Below are 8,021 nucleotides of genomic sequence, written 5' to 3' on the forward strand. Positions count from 1 at the left end.
TGGCCGGCTCCGGATTACGAGGAGAAGGTGGGAGGTGGCGGCGGCTGATGATTGGGGGCGCGGGATTCGAGGAGGGAGTTTAGGGGTGATAAAATGGCAAGGAGGGCTGCTATTTATAGAAAGAGGGGGTTAGGGTTGGGGGTTTTGAGACCGTTTCGGAGCGTACGATCGCCATCGAACGGCTCTGGAGCGGAGAGGGACTATGATAGGGGTTGGTGGGCTGTGTAGAGGGGGGTGGGCTGAGAGAAGAGGGTAGAAATGCAGCCCGGCAACTGTTTCAGAGACCGAAACGTCCGACGAATATACCGACTATATCGCAGTTATATATTTAACGGTTGGGCAGTCAAACGAACTCTGAATGCAATGAAACTTGGCAGGCGGCCTGTCTACACTATAATAAGACCGCATGACAAGTTGCAACCCATTCCGAGAACATTTTTATGCCACTTATAAAATAATATTTCGGAGGTGTCGCGGGCGCGTGCGAGTGTGTCTGGCTCAGAACGGACAACAGAGAGAACCGGCGGAACCCGAACGGATGCAAGTTTTGAAAAACATGCAGATGAAATGCAGATGATGACATGAGACGAGATGCATAACAAGAACAAAATGCAAAACAAAAGACAAAAACCGAACCACGAAGGAAATATCATATAGCATCTCCGGAAAAGGCAAGAGTTGGAGTTACGAATATGGAAAGTTGCATCAGGGGCGTTACAAGATTCCAGTTTGGAATCAACCCCGGACACAACAACAGCCGACTACATGCCATAACGCGCCCAGATACAGAGGGGCTGCTCACCCCATATGTTTCACCGAAGAAGTACTGGACCATGAATTCCCACAAGGCTTTAAACCTGTGAACATAGAGGCATACGATGGCACGACAGACCCAGGGGTCGGGATCGAGGATTTTATCCTGCATATTCACATGGCTCATGGGGATGACCTCCACGCCATCAAATACCTTCCCCTCAAGTTGAAGGGACCAGCTCGACACTGGTCGAAAGCCTCCCTGAAAACTCAATTGGGAGTTGGGAGGAAATCGAAGACACTTTCAGGGCCAATTTTTAAGGGACTTATGTCCGGCCTCCGGATGCCGACGATCTAAGTCACATAATCCAACAGCCCGGAGAGTCCACCCGCAAGCTTTGGAACAGATTCCTCACTAAGAAGTATCAAATTGTTGACTGTCCGGACGCCGAAGCCTTAGCGGCTTTCAAACACAGCATCCGTGACGAATGGCTCGCCCGACACCTCGGCCAAGAAAAGCCAAGGACAATGGCAGCCTTAACAAGCTTTATGACCCTCTTTTGCGCGGGTGAGGATAGCTGGCTGGCCCGTAAAGGCACCAGCGACCCCAGCACATCCGAAATAAGGGATGGCAACGGGAAGAATAGGCGTAATAAAAACAAACGCCAAAACAAGGAAGAGAGACTGGACAACACGATGGTCAACACCGGATTCAGGGGCTCTCGGCCTGATCAGCAAAAGAAGCCATTCAAAGGAAGTAAAGATGGACCGTCCGGTCAGAACAGAGTCCTGGACAGACTATGCAAAATTCATGGCACCCTGGAGAAACCTGCGAACCACACCCATAGAGAGTGCTGGGTATTCAAGCAGGCCAGCAAATTCATTGTCGAACACAAGGGGAGGGACACACCAAGCGAAGATGAGGATGAACCTCACTAGCCGAACACTGGGGGACAGAAAAAATTCCCGCTAGAGGTTAAAACAGTAAACATGATCCACGCGACTCACACATCCACGAGAAGGCATGAACGCCCGCCCATAGAAGCGCACGACGTAGAGCTCGTCGTACCCACGTCTCACTACTGGATGTCTTGTCCGATCACTTTCGATCGCATGGACGGCTGAACTACAATTCGGCAAGGAGGATCACATGCCTTGGTGCTTGACCCAATAATTGACCTAATGGACGGCGGCAGTGGTCTTAATTTAATATATGAGGACACCATCCGCAGAATGGGGATAGACCCATACAGAATTGAACAAAGCAACACCACCTTTGAAGGAGTGATACCGGGCGTTGAAGCCTGTGCCAGGGGCTCCGTCGTCCTGGAAGTAACATTCGGCTCCCTAGGCAACTCCAGAAGCGAAGAGCTACTCTTCACTGTCGCACCCTTCCAAAGCAGTTATCACGCATTGCTAGGAAGAACGGCCTTCGCCCGCTTCAACGCATTGCCGTACTATGGCCACCTTACACTCAAGATGCCCGGTGCCCGTGGCGTCATCACCGTTAGTGGAATCATAGAGCGCCATTCACGCGGAGAGGAATACGCGACGGCCCTGGTGGCCGGACTATAAGCGGCCTCTAGTATTAGAAAACATGATTGGTCATTACGACCACAGACACGGTTAGACGAGTCCAGTAGCCCGGATAAAAATCAAACAGGGCACCGTATATGTAATCCCATAATGGAAACCAGGGGCTGTCTATATTTAATACAGCCCCACGCTTGGCTCCACCTTATTGGCAGGCCAATAGCTTACACTTTTATTATTAATCGCATACTTACGTTGCACCCTCCTATGAGTTTTTCTTGTTTTACAGACAACGTTCGCGCGATACCCTTCTAGGATACGGCGCAATAGAGACAAAGGTGCAGACGTGCAGTAGGGCCCCGTGCAACAGGTTTCTTTTTAGATGAAGCCCCTGTGTAAACCTTTTCTTCTGCCTCTTGTTGTTTAACCATCCCATGGGTTCTATACCCAGAGAGGATACTACCGTTTTTGGTATTTGGCCACGGCAGACTAAATTGCACGTACCTAGAAATAAAGGGCTTATAATAGGCTCTTGACAGCCTGTCCTCTTTTACAAAAGATCGAGCACCCTCGGGAGTGTTCGGCATCACGAGTTTGGTTGTATATGCATCAGCTCCGAATCATGTCTTTGGTCAAATGTTGGGTTTGCCCGGCTCCTGGGTTTGTCGCCTTACGTTCTTCTATCATCCGGCTAAGGCAGGCCAAAGGAGAACTACTGCGATTGTGCCCTGGTTATTCCAGATGAGCACCTCAGTAGAGAAAGCCGAAAACTGACTGTCATGATACAGCGAGAGACTGTTCAACCACTCGAAGACTCACCGGAATCCCTAAAGATTCCTCCGCATTAATGAAGGGCCATTTCCCGGCCATGTACACACGCACCCGTATTCGGATGCGCGCGCATGTACCAGGGGCTACATAGTAGCCCCACCATTAGACTCCCATGGCTAAGCGAAAGTGTTACAGCTATATAGTCCGGTTGCCTAGTTCGGCGTGCGATCACCTCCTTAATGGACCAAGACGTTGGATCAAGTGTGATTATGCATATTTTTTCGCCAACACCCCCGCATTGTCTGCATGGGGGCTGAAGCCAACGACTGCTATCTTTCAGACTACTTATACATATAAGAACAACCGCAAAGGGGGTACAATCATACTTCTGGGCAAAAGTATAAACATAGCCTCATAATTAAACTAAACATTGTTCTCTACAATGATTCGACTTCTCACTCGAACAAAACACTCTTCGAGCACTGCGCCTCTATCAGGCGGGCACCTTCTATGACTTGCGCCAAGTAGTGCTCGGCCAGATGTTGGCCTCCCGCCGGATCCTAGCTAGCTATTACAATGGCCTCCATATCCGTCCAATAGGCTTTAACGCGGGCTAGAGCCATCCGCGCACCCTCTATGCACGCCGACCTCCTCATGGCGTCAATCCGGGACATGGCTCCAAGGAATTGCTGCACCAAACCAAAGTAGATGTCTGTCTTAGGCCCCTTCGGCCAAAGATGGTCTATTCCAGACCGCATTGCAAGTCCGGACAGCGTGTGGAGCTCCGCCATAGCAGCCAAATTCTCATTCAGTGGCAGCGGGCGAGTGGGAGCATTGAACTGCGACCAGAAAAGCTTGTCCACTTCTTCATCGCCTTGACTCGCGAAGAACTTGACAGCGTCAGCTGTACTATTCACCAGCGTGATATCGGCATCGATGGATCCGATTTTCCTCCTTATTTCGGCAACTTCAATAGACTGGTCGGCTGCCGGATCCTTGTATACCTGCGCACATGTACGGCGCAGCCATTAGTATATGATCCCCCGTTTGCCGCCTATGGCGGGCAACCAGAGTCTCAGGGGCTACTATCTATAGGGAGCACACCTAGCGCGTGCTTCATAACAAAAAAGTTTTGCATTTTGCACTACATACCTCAAAGCCTTTGAGCAGGCTTGTAAATGCCTCATTCAAGCCGCTGGTAGCAGATGAAATCTTCGTAAACACCATGCTCATTAAAGAGCGGTGCTCCTCCGATGGCGCGGCTCGCTCAAGACGGCTCGTCAGTATGTCCGGCCAGACACTAAACTGCGCAGGACCCTTGTCATTGCCCCCCGTGGGAGCCAAATGCTCCAGGCTCAGGCTTCGGCAGATCCGGAGTCCTCCTTGACGACACCTCCGTGTCGCCCGCCTCATGAGACAGAGAGTTAGGTGGGGTTTCACTCTCCATCATCTCCGGACGAAGGTCCCCCGAAGACGAACTCTGTTGAGAAGAGCTGCTCGCCGGACTACAAAAAACGAAGTCCTGGTTATGGATCTCAGAGTAATGTCACACCTTCGAACTAATGAATAACTTACGGCTCGTTGGAGGGCTGGCCTGTTGGTGGGCATGACGTGGTGAGGGCGCCCGTCACGGCAGAGCCCCTTGGTGATGTTTTCTTCCCTTGCTTGGGTGTCTCCGCCTCCAAATCTTCGGAGGCGGCCCTCTTCTTCCCGCGTGGGGAGGAGGCTTTGACCTTCCCTTCCCAACTATCCTCCATAGGAGGGTTAGCAATTTCCTCGGTTTGGATGCGCAGCGCATGAAGTTCAGCTTCACTGCCCTTTCCTTCGCCTTTCCCTGAAGGGATTTTGTTGACCGCCCGGTCCAGCATCTTTGCAATGGTTGGACCAGGCGAGCCTTCAGGAAGTGGCGTCGGACACCTGATTCTCTTTGCCTTGTCGAGCCATTCCTGGCCACGGAACGATTTTCAGAATAATGGTTATGATAAATATAAATAAAGTGTCCGGCTTCAAGGTTACTTACTTGGGCATCTAGGCGATTGCAGCTTAGGCCCGCATCCTCTGTGGTGTCCGGACACTTTGCTTGTGGTCTGAAGAATAATTTACACATTCCTTCGAGCGTCAGGCCGAAGAAGTGCTTAATAGTCCGCGGACCCTCCGGATTAAACTCCCATGTACAGAGAGGCCGACGTTTGCACGGCAATATCCGCCGGACTAGCATTACTTGAATTATGCTGACAAGATTTATGTCCCTCCTAATAAGCTCCCGGATGCGATTCTGCAGTTCTGGTACATCGCCAGCAGGCCCATAATTCTGTCCCAGATCGGTTCAAGACGCCAACTGTGATGGGGGCCTAAGCGAAACTCGGGGGCAGCTACCCACTTTGTGCCTCTGGGAGCAGTGACATAGAGCCATCTCCGTTGCCATATGTCGGACACTACCGGAAAAGAACCCTCTGGCCATGGGGCATCGGCGTTCCTGCTTATTATGGCGCCTCCGCACTCCGCATGTCGCCCCTCGATCATCTTCGGCTTCACATTGAAGGTCTTTAGCGATAAGCCAAAGTGTGGGTTGACATGGAGAAAAGCCTCGCACACGATAATGAAAGACGAGATATGGAGGATGCCGTCTGGAGCCAGATCATGGAAATCCAAGCCATAGTAGAACATAAGCCCCCTCACAAAGGGGTCGAGGGTCAGGCCTAGGCCTCGGAGGAAGTGAGGAGTAAACACGATGCTCTCATTGGGCTCCGGCATGGGGATGACTTGCCTCGGAGAAGGAAGCCTGTGCTAGATATCAGTAGTCAGGTATCCGACCTCCCTAAGATTTGCAATATCCTCCTCCTGAATCGAGGAGGACACCCACCGGCCTGCTATGTCGGATTCAGACCTACTGGAGGATCTGGGGTGTTGAAGCTTAGGTTTTGGGCGATGGAGCTCGAGGTGTGAGAAGGAGCAGGAGAGGTGGAGACGAGGCGTAGGCCTCGACCCCTTTATAAAAGGGATGAATACCAAGAGTCCTCAGCGTGACCGCCTGAGACTTATCTAAAATACGCGAAATTATACCAACGATCGCTGTGGGGTCACATATGCCCACATTGATGAAAGATCCCGTATTAAGAGGGACACAATTTCTGCTTTGGCAGGACTTGCTGATAAAACTGCCTCGCAACGCGAGTCAAGGTGGAGCAAGAAACGCTGGTTCGTATTGGACCAGGCCATGATACAAGGGCGCGGCGTACGATGATTGCCAGTAGAACAGATTTATGCTAAGGGTATGTGAAGATCATCTCGCAGATCCAGACACGGTCTATGTGTTTGATGACCACCTTGGAGTATTCGGAGGAGGAACCCGCCTTGCAATGCCGAAGACAAGACTGTGCGCCGGACTGATCATCATTGAAGCCTAGTTCAGGGGCTACTGTGGGAGTCCTGGATAAGGGGGTATCTGGACAGCCGGACTATATTCATCGTCCGAACTATAGAAGCGTCAAGATACAAGACTCAAGACTTCGGCTCGTGTCCGGATGGGACTCTCCTTTGCGTGGAAGACAAGCTTGGTGATCCAGATATTATGTTTCCTTCCTTGTAACCGACTCCGTGTAAACCCTAGCTCTCCGGTGTCTATATAAACCGGAGAGCATGGTGCTTAGAAGGCCGATCACAATTACAATCATACCATCATAGGCTAGCTCTTAGGGTTTAGCCTCTACGATCTTGTGGTAGATCTACTCTTGTATTCCACATATCTTCAATATTAATCAAGCAGGAAGTAGGGTTTTACCTCCATCGAGAGGGCCCGAACCTGGGTAAACATTGTGTTCCTTGCTTGCTGTTACCATCATCCTAAGAGGCACAGATCGGGACCCCCTACCCGAGATCCGCCGGTTTTGACACGGATAGACACTTCTACACTTTTTAAGACATCGGGGCTGGCCTAGCCCCTCAGTCCGACTGGTCGCAATGCCTGCCCCTACAGCCGGCTAGAACCAAAGGGCCACCTCCTCGAAGGCTGCGGACCCCAACAAGGAGGACCCCAACCAGGTGGATCGCTCCAGAAGGCGGCAAGGGCCTGGGCCAACTCCTAGCAGGCGGCCCCTCGCCCCCTCAGAGTATGCACCCACCTGCTATGACAAGATAGTGCATGGCAACAGTGCGACCTGCCACCCCAGAATCCTGGAGGGAATGTGGCCACAGTGCGAGCGTACGAGGCGGGCACCCCTCGCCTGACACGACACTATTGCTACGCGGCCCATGACATCGCCCACATCAGGCGGGGCCATGCCCCCACGACGGGCTATCGGTGTGGCTCGCAGGCGGCAGGTTCCACTTGTCCGTGTATTGCCAGAAGGCAGCAAGGCTAGAGCAGGCCGCCTCAAGGGAGGTCGACTCCTAGCAGGCGGCCGTCACTCTCCTTGGAGTATGTGCACTATTAATCAGAAGTGGCGGGGTGTGTCTAGAGTGATCGCCTGCCAGGCAGCGGTACTACAGCCATGCGCCCCCCGACCAAGATATCGTCATGAGAGGAGAGACCATAGTGCAGCATGGTCCTCCTGGCCCACAAGTGGTGGGCCCTACCTGTCGGTTGAGCCCACGATAGACGGCAGTTCCCACCAGGCGGCGGGCCCCATCTGTCGGCGCAGAAGCTGGAGACCAGAGACATTGACGGCCGAGTCCTACACCAGCCGGATTACCATTGTACCCTTGGGGGTAGGCCTATATAAACCCCCCAGGCTCACCCATGCAAAAGGTTCAACCCTTAGTTCACCATTCCACCCATGTAGCTAGGAGAGGAGTAGAGCTAGCCTTGTTTTCTTCCTCCTCTAGCCAAAATAGCTCAAGGAGCACCCTTGTAGTTACCCACTCGATCATAGTGATGCAGAGACCCCGCGGAGCAGGATTAGGGGTGTTGTCGCCATGCAGAGCGCCCAACCTGGGTATGTCCCGGCGTCGTTTACGTTCTTGCC

The sequence above is a fragment of the Triticum dicoccoides genome, chromosome 3B, assembly GCF_002162155.2.
Source record: "Triticum dicoccoides isolate Atlit2015 ecotype Zavitan chromosome 3B, WEW_v2.0, whole genome shotgun sequence".
Taxonomy (NCBI): Eukaryota; Viridiplantae; Streptophyta; class Magnoliopsida; order Poales; family Poaceae; genus Triticum; species Triticum dicoccoides.